A 17,978-nucleotide genomic window follows, 5' to 3' on the forward strand; every position below is an offset into this window, starting at 1 on the left:
AGTATAAGTACTCATTATAAACATTTGTGTTCACTTTAAAAACACGTGTAACAGAATAGAACAGCTTGATAAACCATACTTTTATTTAAAGCTATTTAATTAAAACCTCTTCTGTACACCACAAATCAAAAACTCTATTCCCTTAATCTTATACTCTTGGAAAAACTCCAAAACTTCTTACTTCTAAGCTTTACTCTTTTTAAACCATCCACTCCAAATAAAAAAAAAAAAAAAAACATAAATTTTGTCATTCTACTCCAAGCTACGCTCCTTTAGTCAGTCTTATATAGCTCAGGTTCTGTGTTCCAGGTTTTAATTAACTGATCACCTGTCCAATGGAAACAGAGCATTTGTCTGCATTCTCATGCACAAAACTAATAATGTTTAAAACCCAATATCTACAGTTTTATACTCCGAAAAATTTTTTAAAGAAACTGACATTTGTTTAGAAAAACTTTACTATTGTAAAAAAACAAAGTGAAGAACGACTTCAAAGTACTGAAATGTGTAAATTTGGTATTTAAAAAAACTAAAAATGAAAAGCAATGAAAACAAAGAAAAGTTAAGTGGTTGGCAACATGAATGGCAATTTATATAATTTTTTAAAAAATAAAATGCAATACGATTGAAACAAGTGTGTTATACATTACATGATTTTCTAATTACATAAACAGATAAGATGGAAAATAGTATTTCAAAATTGTACAGCTAATGTTTTAGAATATTTTGTAAGAGAAAACTACATGTGCCTTCCTACTTCCTTCAAGCTTAAAATAAAACTTTACAGATGAGGCCCAATTAAAAAAAGAAAAAATGTATTTTTAAATGTAGTTAATGGAGAAAGGGTACTTTCCAAAACTAGTTTAAAAATTAGCATTTTGCAAACAACCATTTAAATCTCTGGATAGAAATTGTGAATGTTAAATTGTAAAGCAAAACTGCTCTGAACATTTAAATATGTTTTAAAAAAAAGGTTTTTACATTTACTATATTACTATGAATCCATATTACAAAATGTGAAGACCTGAAACATTGGTTAAAAATGTGGGGAAAAAATATTCTCGCCTTCATGTTTACTGTACGCAGTTGACAACAATTTAGTAGGATATAGTTTTTTTTAATCTGAATTTATTTTAATAATGTGTAAAATAATTTTGTCCTCCTTTCCCTTTCAAATGTTTCAACATTTGACCTTCTTTACATAATTTTCCTTTATTCTTAATTTTATGGCTGTTATAGTATTGAACTAGCATTTTAACATTGTTATTTGTGTGTAATTTTTAATGTCATAAGACAGTTTAGTTGAGATGAGATTTGAACACACAAAATAAAAACATTATCAGTTGGGTTCTTAGTGCAATGATCACAGAAATTGTATAAGATTATCGTATCACTTTGCTATTTATCTATTCTGTGGCGCATATAATTGTTTAATTGTATTCCTACTAAAAACCTGATTTGGGATATGAGACTACAATTTTACAACTAAATAATTTATTGATTTGGATGTGATAATTTAATATTGTAAAGTTGATTTTAATTAAATGATTAAATGATTGATTTTTGATTAAATGTTGAATTCCTTGGGGAGTGTTGAATGTTGAATACTAGGGGAGTTGGAAGGAGACTGGATTATGTTTTCGTGTCTTCGTGTATCCCTGTGCGAAATGTTACTGTGACTCCGGTCTGGTTCACAGACCATGTACTCATCCAGGTCGAAGTAGGTGACTTGAGTACTAATTACGGGAAAGGTGTGTGGAGATTAAACACAGCTGTTCTGAAGGAACATGATTATTCCCTGTTAATTAGAGAAAAGTTGCGGCTATGGCTGGCCCAGAAGAGTACCCGGCCAGCTTTGATTGATTGGTGAAGGCTTAGTGTAGCCTAAAGTGTAGGCTTAAAATCATTTTGCAGCAGTATTGTTCTTTGCGAGCACATAGAGAAAATAGAGAGGTGTGGCGGTTGCAGAGTGCGCTACAAGAGATCTATGAGCGTGGAAATAAAGGTTTGGCTTTCGACTTTCAGGCAGCTCAGGGGTTGAAAGTGAAATTGAAGGACATCTACGTCAAAAAGGCAAGGGATTTTCTGTTCCGTATAAGAGATCGGGTTATGGAACCATATGAAGAGGTGTCTGGCCAGTTTTTCAGGTCAGTGAGGGCAAAGCAAGGGCGGAGGAATTTTGAAGGCATTCGTGTGAATCCAGATAGGGTCCAGAATGCAATATTTGTAGCAGGTGTGTGTGGAGCTGTGTATGGGGAAGCGCAGCACGAGCATCAATACTTTGCTAGACTTTGGTTCTCCTGAGCAGTGCGGCCCCTGTGCAGGTGGACAAATGCCACTCCCATGGTGGAGCAGCAGCCGTGGTTTTATAAGCAAGCGACTGCTTGGTTGAGAAAGTACTCCGGGGCACAGTTGGATGAGGGCTGTATGCGGCACAGGGTTTTATATGAGAGAGCAAGGGAGGTGTGCATACTAAAAGAGTATCCCGGAATAGCGAAACCAGAGCATCGCTGGAGGTTTTTTCACCTTAAGGGGTTACCCAATAGGATGAAGGATCTGAATTGGTTGTGTGGGTGGAAGAGGTTGTTTGTGCGAGAAGTCATGTGTAAACACAAGTTGACGAAGTCTCCTTTGTGCCCAAGGACTGAGTGCGCCGCGGTCGAATCCATTGCTCGTGTTTTGGGGTTGCGGAATAGCACAATCTGTTTGGGATAAGCATCGGCCCTATTCACAAGTCTGTGGCCGAGTTTTAAACTAACTGAGCAAGTGGTATTAGGGGGATGGAAATTGGTCAAGGGGGATGAGAGGATAAACTTTTTGTGGTGGTTGATGGTGTGTCTGACTAAATTGGTCCTCTGGGACTGCAGAAATCATTTGGTGAAGTATGGGGCTGATGTGAGTGTGCAGATAAGTGGGAATGTTAAGTATGAGTTACGCCAAATGCAAAGATATGATTACGGGAGATGGGGTTATCATGTGGCTAAAGAGCGGTGGAAAACCCTTTTGGATTTGGAATGAGGTTTAATGGTTTCAGTGATCTGATTTTGTAAGTTTTGTGATGTTTCTGTGATAACTTGTTTATTTTGTACTTTAATAAAAAACAAGTGGATATGTGGATATACAAGGCGCAGGATACAAGGTGTTGGATGCTGGTGCTGGAAGGGGATACCTATTTTACCTAGGTCAGCCGACGGGCTGCCGCAAGTGCGGTAAGCAAGGTCATGTTGCGGCTAACTGTCACATGTAGAAGGTGTGGGGTGGAGGGACACATGACCTCAGATTGTAAGGTAGGGCTGTCGTGTAATTTGTGTGGGGAGTCAGGGCACCTGTATAGCAGATGCTCGAAACGTCCCCGATCTTACGCGGCAGCAACAGCTACTGGAACAGCGTCAAGCCTAACAGCGCAGTGATATTGAAAAAGCACTGGAAAGAGCAGCAGCAAGTGGCGACGAGGGGGCTTCAGTGCGCTGGAAGGTTTCCGTCCCTGGAGTGTCCCTTGGGAAGAGAGCGGCAGCTGATGACTCAGAAGAGACAGAAGACTTGAGTGGAACGTCATGGACAGGACAAATGAGTGAGGATGAGGAGGGTGGTGACTGGTCGGTTGTGAAGGGAGGAAAACGGAAGGAGACTACGAAACAGCAGGTCAAAACGGGACGGAAGGCAGTGGAGAGTGAGAACTTTCTCTGCTCTAGCATTGGAGGAGACAATAGTGGAGAGTGAGATGGAAATAGTTAGGGAGAGTGTTGGTGAGGAAGGGGGTAGGACGTTGGTAGAGAGTGAGGGTTTAGAGGTAGCAGTAGTGGGAGAGGAGAGTATGCAGAAGGAGTGATGGAGAAGGAGAAATCCTCTAGAAGTGGGAGTGGGACAGCAGTGTCTGGTGTGCAGGAGGCCGGAAGTAAGGGGAGGGAGGTTTCAGTAATGGAAGAGGTGTCAGGACCTTATGCTAATTTGGGCATATGGGGAGCAGAACGCAAGGGGCGGATAATATTTTGTGAAGAAAGTAAAGCATGTTGGGAAAAGGAGCCTTGTAATATTAAGTATAGTAGGAGAGAAGGTTTTTGTATTTTTTTTCTTATAAAATATACTTTATTCTGAAAAACAAATCTCAAAAAGAAACATTAATACTCCACGTAATAAAAACAACGGCGGAACGGCGGTGATTGTCCGTTATCAATCATTGCAAGTGTGGGCAGATTTGCGCTATTATGAGAGTCCCTCCAAACCCTACCACTTGCTGTTGTCCATTAATCCCTGTAAAGGGTCCAAAGTCCTTTCCAGCGCTCCCTCGCCGTGGGGAAACCCCATTTGGCTACGTTGCGCTTCATCCTCCTCCTGAGGTCCGCCAGGATCCTCTCTTCCAGCTCCCTCGCTCCCCACTCGATGTTGTGCCGGATGAGATTGTTCCTTGCGTCCCACAGGCCTTTTTTGTGAGGGACAGCAGCAGCCACATCAGGAACTGTGTCCCCTTGTCTACTCTGGTAGGTGCCAGCCCCAGCAGAATGTACTGGTAACTGAACACTGCACCCGTCTCCAGGAGTTGCATGGTGTTGTCCATTCTGCCCCACACCGCCTTGGCGAAGGGGCAGCTCCAGAACACGTGCTCCTGAGTCTCCTCGACGAAACACGTGTCCCGGGGGAAATGCGGATTCCTGGAGATCGAGTGTCTGTAGAGGACCTCTCTGGTAGTCAGTCTCTTGTGTACGGCCATCCAGTTGAGGTCCTTCAGTTCGTTGTCCAGTTCTTTTGGCTGCGTTCTTTCCCAGACTTGTCTGGGAACTTGCAGCCTTTCGTTGGCGACCAGATGCCCCCTCACCTCTTTGTACAGGGCTCTGTGGTTGGTGCAGAGCTCTGGCTGTCTCGTGGCCTCGTACCTCCTGCTCCACTTGACAGCGTGGGTGTAGAACTCCAGTCGCCTCTCTGCCTTGGGCCCGGTGTTTGACCACTGGACCAAGTGCCTCATCGGGACGGAGAGCCACAGCCTGACAAAGTATTGGTACTTGTGGCCGATGGGCTCCCGCAGCGCCCGACAGAGGTTGCAGAAGAAGATGCAGTCGAGTTTCAGGGGGAAATGTGGGACATCTCGACCCCCTTCCTCGACCGGCTGACACATTCCTTGTGATGCACTTGTACCTGCCGCCCCAGACGAAGCCGAAGATCATCCCTTGAAGTGCTCGTCTGAGTCTGGCCGGCAGCGGGTACACCACCGCCAGGTAAACCAAAGCCGGCAGGATGTCTGCTTTCAACACCATCACTTTCCCTGTGTAGGACAGCGACCGCGTTTTCCACAGACCCAGCTTCGCGTTCACCTTGGCGATCCTCTTGGTCCAGTTGATGGTCTCGTTGTCCTGGCTCTGGAAGGACACCCCCAGTATTTTGAGGGGCTCCGTGCAGAGCTCGAGACCCTCCGCCGCCGTCGTCCTGTGCTTCCAGGGCCCGAAGAACTTCAGTTTGCTCTTTTGGCGGTTGAGCTTCAACCCCGAGGCTCTGGAGTATTGCTCCAGGACCTGCAGGGCCCTCCTCAACCCCCTGTCCGACCTCAGGAACAGCGTCATCGGCGTACTGGGAGATCTTCAGGGTTTCCCCCGCGCCTCCCAGTATCTCCAGGCCGTCGATGACAGGATCCCGTCTCGTCTCCTCTGCTAAGGGCTCTGTGAAGAGAACATAGAGAAGGGGTGAAAGGGGGCAGCCCTGTCGTACTCTGGATTCCTGGGGAATGAAATCCCCCAGGTTTCCGTTCACGTTCACTCTGCTGCCCATGTCAGAGTACAGAATCTTAATCCAGCGGCTGAAACTCTCTCCGAAACCGAAGCGTTCCAGCACCCTGAACAGATAGCTGTGGTTCACTCTGTCAAAGGCTTTCTCCTGGTCCAGGCTGACCACCATCATGAGCATGTTCTGGTCCTCGGCCCAGGCGATGGCGTCTCTGGTCAGCTGGAGGTTCGAGCTGACGGATCGCCCTTCCACCCCACACGTCTGGTCGCTGTGGATGATGTGGGGGAGGGTGGTTCTCAGTCTGCCGGTCAGAAGCTTGGACAGGATCTTTACGTCCACGCAGAGCATCGTGATCGGCCTCCAGTTTTTGAGGTCGGCCGTGTTTCTTCCCTTGAAGAGCAGGGAGATGACGCCCTTCCTCAAGGTGTCTCCGAGTTTCCCCCGGCGGAAGATCTCCTGTGCGACTTCCACCAGATCTGCCGGCAGGGTGTCCCAGAAGCAGGTGTAGAATTCCTTGGGGAGTCCGTCCGGCCCTGGCACCTTGCCATTCTCCATGGACAAGAGCGCCACCTTCAGCTCCTCGGCCGTGATCGGACCCTCCAAGTCCTCCCTCACCTTCTCCGGTACTCGTGCCTTCAGCCCCTCCAGAAAAGCATCGCCTGCCTCCACCTCCCTCTGCTTTTCTGAAAAGAGCTCCATGTAGAAAGCGGTGGCCGCTTCTACCTTGTCGCTCTCGTCCAGCACTTCCTCTCCATCTCCCCGTCTCAGGCTGTGGATCACCCTCTTTTTCTGGGCTCCTCTGACCTGATTGAAGAAATAGGAGGAACAGGTTTCATTATTCTCATAATGCTCCCTTTGTGCCTTTACCAGGAAAGCCTTGGTTTTCTCAGTGTGCAGTTTGCGGAGCCTCTCCTTCAGGTCCCGTGCCCGGGCTTAATTGAAGGCTCCTCCCCCGTTAGCTCAGCTGTACTCCTCCTCTAGTTGTCTCTGGAGTCGCACAGCTTCCTTCCTCTCCCTGGCCGCCTTCTGTCCGCACTACGTCTGCGCCAGGGTTCAGGTCCTGTCCTTCACTGACTCCCACCATTCCACCACGGAGCCGTAGCCGTCTCTCAAATCGACCCAGCTCGTGTAGTCTTTATGGAACAGTGCCCTGAAGTCGTCTTCCTCCAGTATCTCCCAGTTCAGCTTCCAGTACCCACGACCGAATGCTGGCAGGTTGGTGTTAGCCAACCACACCGGGTTGAATACCACACCGGGGACACCGTCGCCGACTCCAGGGAGCAGGTCGTGTGCATAAAGATGTAGTCCAGGCGGCTTCACACTCCCCGGGAGTTTTTCCACGTCGTTCCGGCATCGTTAGGGCAGCACTGAGCTAGCGTCGCTCCCCTTCTCCCAGTCGACATTGAAGTCCCCGCCGAGTACCACCTGTCTGTTGGTGGTGCAGGTCAGCAAACACTTCCTTCCGGATAGAAGGTTCCGTCGGAGCATAGACGTTAATTGCTCTCAACTTCTGCCCCCTCCAGTCGATGTCTGCGACCAGGATCCGGCCCTGCACCACCGAGAAGGAGGAAACCAGCGTCATCTCTGTGTTTCCGAGGAGGATTCCCACTCCGGAAGAGTGGACGCCTCCTACGCTCCAGCATGATTCTCCCTTTGTCTATTCCCTGGTGAATGTCAGCTTGTCGCTTTCATCCTTCAGGTGGACCTCCTGTAAGAAAAACTGAGAAAGACTTTGAGGCCAGATCATGAAAGACTCCCCGTCTTTTCACCAGGTCTCTCAGCCCTCTCACGTTGGTTGTTAGAAAGGTGAGTTTCACTGTCATGATTAAACAAGTGAAAGTTAAAACTCCTCTCTTTGTACTTACAGTGGAAAACATGGGAGTCTACATCTGGGCACTGTTTAGCCTAGATGTAACTCCTCTCGTTCGGGTCCTGGGGGGAATATGCTGGGCTCCCTCCAGGTCTCGCTGGGGACAGGTCCAGCCCTACCATCAGTCCCGGCTCCAGGGCGGCTTCAAAGTAATCCTCGTCTTCCTTGAGGATACTCTCCGCCACCGCTTCGGGAAGGCTCTTTTCTTCCCTTTCTCCAGAAGTTTCGGGGACCTCCAGTTGCTGCTGGGCCTCGGGGGAGGGGGGCTCCACTTCCTGGGCTGCCTCTTCCTGTTGTTCCTGGGCCTCGGTGGAGGGGGTTCCGACTTCCTGGGCTGCCTCTTCCTGTTGTCCCTGGGCCTCGGGGGAGGGGGTTACCTCTTCCTGGGCTGCCTCCTCCTGTTGTCCGTGGGACTCGGGGGAGGGGGGTTCTGTTTCCTGGGCTGTCACTTCCTGTTGTCTTTGGGCCTCGTGGGGGAGGGTTTCCATTTCCTGGGCTGCCTCCTCCTGTTTTTTCTGGGTCTCGGGGGAAGAAAGTTCCTTTTCCTCTAGGACGAGGAAACGGTTCTCCCTCACCACTCTTTTCTTTTGTCCTTCCGATGGTGGATCTGCCCTGCATCTCTTCTCCCGCTTTCTCTTTCCCTTCTTGGTGGGAGTTATCCAGGGTCCTTCCTCCGGTCGGCCATTTTGTCCGTCGTCCTGGCACTATCTTGTGGCACCAGTTCAGCTGGGGGTGTGGCCTCGGCAGTTTTAGTTCTCTGTGGGGGAGGTGCGAGTTCTTTGTTCTCACCTCTCTCCCTTTGTCTCGAGACCAGTTTCTACCGGCCGGCTTCCACCACCTGCACAAACGAAGGTTTGCTTACCTTACATTGGCGAAGGAGGTGTCCCTCGGCGCCGCATCCGTCGCACGTTTTGGCAGCCCGGCAGGTTTTTGCCAGGTGCCCCTTTGTTACAGTTGTGACATCCGATGATGTCACATGTGTTCTCCTTGTGGCCAGACTGTTTGCACTTCTTGCAGAATTCCGGCATTCTGGGGTAATAAAGGTACCCCCTGTCGGCTCCGATGTTGAAGCGGGCCGGGGGCTGCTGGAAACCGTCGACACCCTCTGGGTCCTCTTTCAGGAGGACTCGGTACTGGCGTTTGCCGTACCAGACGCCGGAACTGTCCCTAATCTCCGTCGGTTTGCCCACCACAGTTACATACCTCCCGAGGTACGCTGTTACCAGTTCCGTTGGCACGTAGGGGTTGTATGTGAGGACTGTGATGGTCCTCTGGTTAGTCTTCCTCATAGGCTCCGGCCTGAAATCAGAGAAACCGGGGTGCTTACCTTTTTCTCTGATCATTTTCGTTGCCTTTTTGTATGAGGCGTCCGTGGCCATGTAGGCCTCCATGTATCTCTCTGCCTTGTTGTCTTGCAGGCAGTAGAGATCTCCGGCCACCAACTGCAGGATCCCTCTCAGGAAGGTCCTGAAGAAGGATTTCGCAGTTGGCATCGTCTCTGCTTTCTTGGTCCAGTGGAACCGGATCAGTGTCCTCTTGTCTGCCATCTTTCCTGGAAAGGAGAAAAAGGAAAAAAGGAGAGAAAGAGAGAAAGCAAAGGTTCTGTGGAGAGGAGGGTTTAGCTGCTAAAGGAGCAGCGAGGGAGCCCTGGCCTTTGTCCTTGTGGGCAAAGCCCAGCTAGGTGCAGGCGCAGGAGGAAAGAAAGAGGAGAGCGGAAAGTGCTTCTGGGTCTCGAGGAAGAAAGCAAGCACCGTGGGCAGGCCACGAGTACCTACTCCCAGCCAAGAGGCCAAGGAGACAGAGAGAGAGAGTGGATAGCGCTTCCGAGTCTCGAGGAAGAAAGTAAGCACCGCGGGCAGGCCACGAGTACCTGTGTTGCTGCCGGATCCCACCCAGCTCAGCTACTGCTTGGCCTTAACCCCCTAGGCTCAACCTAGAGCGATACCAGCTCAAGCACTCTTCAGGACTTCGATCGCCTTCTAGACCTTTGGAAAGACAAGAACTGCGGGCATGCCACTTGAACTTGATCTTAGCCAAAAGGCCGAGAAGAGAAGGGTTTTGTATACGTACGATGTCGTTCCCCCTTTGTAGGGCTAAAACTAGGGGTTTGCTGAAGGCATCGCGCTTCATAGAACAGAAGTACCCAGACTTCTATGTGGTGGACAAAGACCAGGTGATCGGTTTTCGTGTTAATGGAAAGAATAAGGGTGAGTGTGTGGATGTTGTTAAAGTGTTAAAGATTTGGGTTGCTTTGAAATGTTTGTTGATAATGGAATGGAATTTGTGTAAACGGTATGGTTATTGCTTGTATTCTATGACGGTTAGTTAATTTGGATGGTGTCATGGGTTTTGGTTGTTTTGATTGTTGGTTATTATTTTGGTTGTAAAATTGTTGATATGTTATTTTAAGAACTGTTTTCTAATAAAAACATAAAAAATCTGTTCTTATCAGTTTAATATCCGATACGTCCCCCATCGGGGGACCACATATTAAACGGATTTTTGGAACAGGGAGCTGGATCAGGAGCTTGCTCCGTCCTCTCCACGCATCGGCCTGGTATTGCAGCGCCTCCGGGAACGGTGCACTACCTTCTCTCAGCGGTGAAAAGACAGACATAGCTAGCAAGCAAGCGAGGTGGACTGGAGCTCCTTCTTCTCCGGTCTCGTCTCTCGTCCATCTGTATGTCTCTGTGTCTCTCTCTCCCCCTCCCCGTCTCCGTGCTCCCTCTGTGCACTTTCCCGCGTCTCGACTTTCGGCAAGCAGGCCGGCCCCCTTTTCGGATCCCGTGCATTTTCCCTCCAAAAAACTTAGTATATACACCTTTTCTTTCTTTTTTTTCGGCAGGCAGGCGTGTGTGTGTCCCCATCCCTCCCGAGAGAGAGAGCTGCCCCTTGCCTCTGCCCGCAGGTGCTGACACTTTCACTAGTAGCTGGCTCGGCACAGCTGCTGCCGGTGGGAGGGGCCTAAGCTAAGGAGGCTGGGCAGCTGGCGCCCCCCGCAGCTGCGGTCGTTGTCGGGCCGTTGACAGAAGATCAAAGAGGAGGGCCCCCGCCCGGGACTGGCAGGAAGGAAGGCAGGCAGGCAAGAGAGAGGGGGAGCAGAGTCCGGCAGCAGGCCTCTGGCTGCAGGGAGGCCGGCAGCTGCGCGGGTCCCGGGATCCAGAGGAGTCGGCCTGCGCCACTTGGTGCCAGCGGAACGCCCGCGCATCGGTCCACGCCTTTAGGGGCATCGCTTCTCGGCCTTTTTGGCCAAGATCAGAAGGTGTGTGGCGTGACCGCGGCCGGACGACTTGTTCAGGAGTACGAGAAGGGCGACGGCGGAGAGCGGACGGCTTTGTGAGAGACGACCTGCAGGGAAGGAGACTTTACCGGTGGAGGAGGAGTCCAGTCACTTGGAGGAACAATTGCTGGTAACATCGTCGAGCCACCACTGGAATCGCTCTGGGTTGAGCCCAGGGGGCGAAGGTGGGGCTCCCAGATGACTTCGGAAGCCAGTAAGAAGACGTCAGGAATGGCGGCCAGACCTTAATTGTCCCGTGAGGGACAAATGAAGGTTACGGTGCATTTTGTGCTGAAAGCAGAAGGAGATAGAGAAGGATGGATGGATGGATAGGAGTGTCTTAGAGAGACATTTTGTACAAGATCTTGGGTGTCAAAAAGGAAAATGTTTTATGCTTGCAAGACTTTTACTGGAAGGGCACGTATGATATCACCTTGTATTCTGGTAACCTTTGTGATGAATTCTGGTCCAAGACTCAGTCTAAAAGAGCAGGCGCCTCTTGACAAGTTTTATATTGAACCTCTGTTTGCCAGAGAAATGCGCACCTTGACTGTGCATATGTACAACCCCCGCATGCTAGAGGAGGACATTGTTACTTTTCTGAGGCGGTTTGTCGACGTGCAAGGGGCATGCAGGAAAATCATTGATGCCAAAGGGTTCTGGATGTGAAAGAGATCATATGCAGTCCGTATGAGGCCAAGCCCCAGGGTATAAGGGGGACTGTTGCATCCGCCCGCCTTCTTTTCCATTGGGGCAAACCGTGGTTATATGTACTACCCCGGACAGCCGTTAATGTGCCGAAACTGTGGCAGGCATGGACATGTTCAGTCAGAGTGTAAAGAGGTAGCCTGTAGGAGGTGCGGGAAGCTTGGCCACCTAGCTAAGGATTGCAACAGCGCCCTAGTGTGTAATCTTTGCAGGCATGTATTCAAATACTGTGCAAAAAGAGCTAGAAGTTTTGCGGACGTTGTTAGGGGAAAAAACTTACCTGGCAAGGATGTGGGTGACATGGCGGCGAACATCTGGCAGCAGCCTGTGGCATCCCAGGAGACAGAAGAACCTGCAGTGGGAGAAAAGTTGGATCCTTTGAAGACACGACAGCCGGAGAGGGACAGACGGTCTCACCATCAGAGGCGGCACCTGGACTTCTGGAAGTGGACAACCGAGTGACTGAGGAAGGGAGGGTTGACCCTTTTGAGTGGTCGACAGTGGGGACTCGGAGAAAGCGGGGAGGGGGTTCCAGAAAAGGTCCAGGGAGGGGAGATCTTTCCTTAGCACAGGCAAATCGGTATACTGCCCTGTTAACCTCCGATGAGGAGGAGGGACCTAGTACAACTATAGGGTTGGGGTTAGAAGAATTTGCTCTATCGAGTAAGGATATTGAAGGTGAGGATGGTTTGAGTGACAGGGGGAGTGAACGTGAGGATGTTTGTGGTGAGGAGGTCGTTTCGGGTGATGTAGCAGGGCCCAGTAAGATAGCGACAGGTTGTGCAAAGCTTACAGAGCTTAGGAGGAAGAAAAAGAACAAGGCACAAAGGGCAAGCTTCTATGAATCGATTGGGGAACCTGAGAAATGGGTAAGAGATGGTTCTAGGGATGAATTCGACTCCCATGAGGAGAAAAGGAGTAAGGAAGGGATATCTACGTTATTTGAGCTGGGACCATCCCTTCAGAGTTTCAGTGAACAGGGGATTCTGGCTGTTACTCAGCTGAAGGAGAAGGAGGAGAAGGAGTAAGGCAAAGTGCAGGAGTGGATAGGGGAGGGGGAAGGTGAAGAGAGGAGGGAAGAGGAGAGGCTGGAAGATTTTTCCGGCCAGATAGTCGAGGAAACAAGCCTGGAGACAGGCTCTCCGGAGATTTTGTCCATTCCTTCCTTTATGAACGTTAGCCTGGTCAGCTCTGTAGAGTGTTTAACTCCAGGGCCCTTTGTGGGTGTACAGGGGAATAGTGATTTAGACAACCTACTCAGCCCTAATGGATAGTTTGTCCATTTGTACTATTAATGTAAGGGGTCTTAGGAAGTATAGCAAAAGAATTGCAGTTTTTGATTTTTTAAAGACTTTGAGGTCAGATTTTTACTTTTTACAGGAAGTTCACGTCAAGGGCGAGGGGGATAGTAGGCGTCTCTCTAAAATGTGGGTGGAGAATACCTCAAGATGGAGCTCTGGTGGAGTTCATTCGGCCGGTCTGGGTATTCTCATTGGGAATGAATGTTTTAATTTGGTTAATTCTTTTGTTGTCATTCCAGGACGAGTGTTAGTGGTTGATGGACAGATAGGGAGGGAAAACCTGAAGTTAATTAACATATACGCTCCTGCACAAAGAAGGCAAAGGAAGGACTTCTTTATAGCACTGGAGCCACTATTGATGACCAATAAGAGGATCATTTTGGGTGGAGATCTGAATGAGGACCTATCTTCTGATATGTCGGTAGGAACAAGGAAAATTTGTTCCCCGTTTTCAAATTACGATCTAGTAGATAGTGTAGCGCACGATGGTGGAGGTGGTAAAAGACCGACTTGGAGTAATAGCCAAGGAGTGGGGAAAAAAGGCTTGATTACGTTTTTCTTTCGCGAAGTTTGGAGACTATCTAATCTACAGTTTTCCCGGCCTGGTTTTCAGACCATGATTTGGTTAAGGTTGTTTTTAAGGGAGATAAGGTCCTTTATGGTTCTGGGTTTTGGAAATTAAACACTATAATCTTAATAGAGGAAGATTATAAAAACTTGATTGCCTCCTGTTGGAAAAAGTGGGAAGCGAGGAGGGCCTTATATGACAACACTGTAGATTGGTGGGAGGATGTTAAGAGGCGGGTAAAAAGGGAAACCATTAGGTACTGCAGACGTAGGAAAAGGAAAGAGAGGGAAGGAATCTCCAATTTACAACGTAAATTGGAAGACTTATATGAACAGAAGAGTAGCGGAACGAGGATAGATAAGGAGGAAATCCGTAAACTTAAGAATGAGTTAAAAACCTTATATATGGAGAGAGCCAGAAGTTTTCTTTTTAAGTTAAGGAACTTCTCCTTAGAATGTAGTGAGGGAAACCTGTCTTGTCTTTTCAAAATGGTCCGAAAGGACCAGAAGAAAATGACATTCGAAGGTATTCAGACAAAGTGGTGGCATCACTGTGGAGGCCAGGGAAATGGTGAAGGTAGCCACTACATTTTATGAAGATTTCTTTAAGGATGAAGTAGCCTCAGGAAACATAGATGAGGTCTTGAACGTTTTACAAGTCAAGATTTAAGATGGGAGTAGGACAAGATTAGAGGAGGATTTGTCCCTAGAGGAAGTGGAGACAGCACTCCATAGTTTAGGGAGGAAGAAAGTTCCCAGAATAGATGGACTCCTGGTTGAATTTTATGAAACTTTCTGGCCTTTAATTAAGAATGCATTGTGGGCAGTTTATAAGGACTTACTGGGAGGGGAAGGCTTAGGACCGACAATGAAGACTGGCGTGTTGTCTTTGCTGTATAAAAAGGGAGACAAAACTTATTTAGGGAATTGGAGACCTATCCAGCTGTTCACAACCGATAAGGTTCTGGCAAAAATTCTCTGTTTAAGACTACGTGAGGTTCTGGCTGAAATCATCGAAAATGATCAAACGTGTGGTGTGAAGGGTCGGTCTCTGATTTGGAACCTACACTTAATAAGAGACACGATCAGCTGGGTCGAGGACAGGCACTTGCCCTTGATTTTAGTAAGTCTCGACCAGGAGAAGGCTTTTGATCGGGTAAGCCACGACTTCTTATGGAATGTCCTGGAGAGGTTTGGTTTTGGAAGAAAGTTTATTGGTTGGTTGAGGCAGCTGTATTCCAATGTCGGTACCCGTGTTAATATCAACGGATTCTTGGGGGATTTTATTGACATAAGGAAGGGGGTAAGACAAGAATGTCCTTTGTCTCCGTTATTGTATGTGATTTATTTGGAGCCCCTGTTAGAACTGATCCGTGCACACAAGGAGATATCGGGCATAGTAATCCCAGGAAGTAGGGGTCAGCAGGCAAAGCTAGCTGCTTACGCGGACGACATAGCTCTGCTGCTGGACTCAGACAGGGGACTTTTGAGAGCGATTGAGGTTTGTCATTTCTTTGGGCAGGCGACAGGGGCTAAAATCAACACTGCCAAAAGTCAGATGAAATATTTTGGCATTTGGAAGACCCGAAAAGAAGCAACAGGAGGACTGACCCTAGTGTCCGGGCCAATCAAGATATTGGGGGTGAACTTTGCCACATGTGGGTCAGCTCGCTTAAACTGGATGGAGAAATTGAATATTTTAAAGGTAAAACTGGGCCGCTGGAAAAACATACAGTTGTCTTACACAGGAAAGGTAATGGTGGTGAAGTCAGACGTTTTATCGTCTTTAATCTTTCTAGCATATGTTTTTCCGTTACCCCCGTTACTTAGAAAGGAGGTGGTAAGATCTGTCTTCACTTTCATTTGGAGTAATAAATGAGTATATTCGAAGGATGGGCATGTACAGGAAAATAGAGGAGGGAGGGAGGGATGTACCCAACATCCCCCTTAAATTAGACGCCATTTATGTTTCCTGTTTATGCAAAGCCTTACAAGTGGACGTGACACATAAGAGCCAATATTTTGTCAGGCTATGGTTTAACTGGACCATGCCACAGCTGAGACCGATATGCAACTCAGGTCCTAAAGCGGATGTAATCCCTTGGCATTACAAGCACTCCGGGAAGTGGTTGAAAAAAAAATGTGTGCTGCAAAAGGCCCTTTATGACCTGGTCAATGTGCGATCAGACACTCCCTTAATAGGAAAGAAAAAAGAGCATTGGGTGAGGGTTCAACCCAAAGGCCTGGACGGTTGCTACAAAGATTTGAACTGGTTAAGCGTGTGGAATCGCCTCCCGGTAAGGGAGGTGATGTATCGACATAAACTTACTAAAACCAAACACTGTCCATATCCAAAATGTGAGAAAACTGAAACATTAAGACACGTGTTTTGGGAATGTGTAACAGCGAAACGTGTGTGGGGTGAATGTCAGCAACTTTTAGTGAGTGTTCAGCCAGGTTTTTTGTTAACTTATTATAAAATTATATCGGCATGGAAGGGCACAGAACGGACAGCAACAGTAGACTGGGTGTTATGGCTGATAATAAGTGTTATTAAATATTTTTGATGGTCTGCTCGGTGTGCTCAAACTAAAGATAACTGGAAGAGGAGGGATCGTGATATATATTGGGAAGTTTGTAGTGAGCTTAAAACCAGGATAAAAAGAGACATTTTAAAATGGAAGTTTCACGCAGCGAAAGATAAATGGAAGGGTTTGATTTCTTTATTTTCAGACTTGGATGTACACTGACAGTCTTTCCTGGTATTCCGTATATTGATTGCTGTATATGAGTTTTCTTTTGTATTTTCATAATAAAATTAAAAAAAAAAATTCTTCTCGGCCTTTTGGCTAAAGCGGCATGACTGCAGTTCTGAGGTCTTAGTCAGGAGGTCGGGAAGGCGCTGTGAGGAATGGACTGACCGGAGGAATGGCTGGATCGGATGGAAGGAGAGACCGGATTTTGTTGGTGTCGACGAGGAGCGAAGGAACTGCGGTGAAGGACGGCGTTGCGGTGTTGGAACGGTGCTGATTGGTGGCGGCGGCTTTGGTTACCTTGAAGACGGCGGCTGCAGTGATGGAGCGGAGCGGGAAGGCGGTGGCAGTTTTTCCTTGGCTGAAGGAGGAGAGGAGGAAGGACTCCCTTCGCTTTAAGCTGAGGAACCTAGATGGACTGAAGATCTGGAATAGAGATAAGTTCAAGAAAAGCGTCTTGATTAACTGTTTGGGAATACGGTTGGTAGACATTCTTTGTTTGCTGGATTTTCCTAGTCGAGGGATTTTTGAGTTGACTTTAGCATCGGGTGTTTTATGTTTCGATGTATGGCGGAAGATACAGGAGAGGAAAGACGATGTTCCGATTAGTGATTTCCAAATTGAGCCGATGTTTGCTGGGGAGATTAAAGTTTTGACTGTACAAATGTCAGACCCATTTGTTCCGGAGGGGGTCATAGTCTCCTTCCTGCAATGATTCGTGGATCTGCAAGGAGCGGGGAGGAAAGACGTGGAATTGGATGGAGTATGGACTGGGAAGTGGATATATCGGATGAGGTTGCGCTTGGGGAAGACAGTTGAGGAGGGGGTAATACACCCCCCCACCTTTTTTGAGATCGGGACTCATAGGGGGTACCCGGAGTATTCTGGGCAGCCCCTTGAGTGTTGGAAATGTGGAGAACGGGGACACTTTGCTAGGCAATGTATGTCGGTGCGATGCAGGCAGTGTGGGTTGATGGGACATATGGCGAAAAGTTGTGTTCAAAGGAAAAAGTGTTATTTGTGCAAAGAGTTTGGTCATGTGTCTCGGGATTGTATGGACAATGCAGTGAAGATTGCGGGTGGACAAGGGGGGTTTGAGATGTCTAAGGAGCATATGGGAACAGATGCTGAAAGAACGGTGGATGAGGAGGGGGATAGTGTGTGTGAGTCAGAAAGTAACTCAGGTGAGGATAGTGGTGTTAGGATGAGTGGTAGTATGGTGAGTGTTGAGCGGAGCGGTTGTATGGTGAATGTGGCAGGGGGAACGGAGGGATATGAGTCTGAGAGCAGTGATGAGTCGGATGTGGACGATGAGGAGTATGTGGTGCCTAGGGAAACTGTGACTAAGGTGGGCAGGTGCTTTTCTGTGCCTGTTCCGCCAGAGATTATTGAGTATGGTCGTTGTACGCCAGACAAGAAGTTTAGATTTCCGAAGGATCTATTTTTGAATGATATTTATGGGCCATTTAGTGGCGTAGGTATTAGGTTCAAATGGAAGGATGGTATTGTAGATCAAGTGTTGGTTAAGGATGATTTGGAAGATAGAGCACGAGAGCTTTCAGAACTTTTATGTAACAGGATGTGACAATATGTGTGGCAGAAAAGAAAGGACCATGAAAAGAAAGGACGGAAAAAGAAAAAGGGTGTGGGGAACATATCAGAGGAAGAGATGGAAGAGGAAAGCAGTGGGGAAGTTTAACTGTGTAAAATTGGGGAGGGATGTTGCCTTGAATAAGGGTGTGTTGAGATATTGGTTTTGCTGTGTAATGGTTTCGTTTATTTTTTGA

The 17,978-nt window shown here is 47.9% G+C and overlaps 1 non-coding gene across 1 annotated transcript; it reads left to right on the forward strand.

Moving 5' to 3' along the window:
* Positions 1–9,979: 9,979 nt before the first annotated feature.
* LOC148809436 (U2 spliceosomal RNA) lies at positions 9,980–10,173 on the forward strand. The gene has a single exon (XR_016087489.1). It is a non-coding gene; the product is annotated as a U2 spliceosomal RNA (small nuclear RNA).
* The last annotated feature ends 7,805 nt before the right edge of the window (positions 10,174–17,978 follow it).

The sequence above is a fragment of the Atractosteus spatula genome, unplaced genomic scaffold (genome assembly GCF_055471065.1).
Source record: "Atractosteus spatula isolate fAtrSpa1 unplaced genomic scaffold, fAtrSpa1.hap1 Scaffold_136, whole genome shotgun sequence".
NCBI classification, from domain to species: Eukaryota; Metazoa; Chordata; class Actinopteri; order Semionotiformes; family Lepisosteidae; genus Atractosteus; species Atractosteus spatula.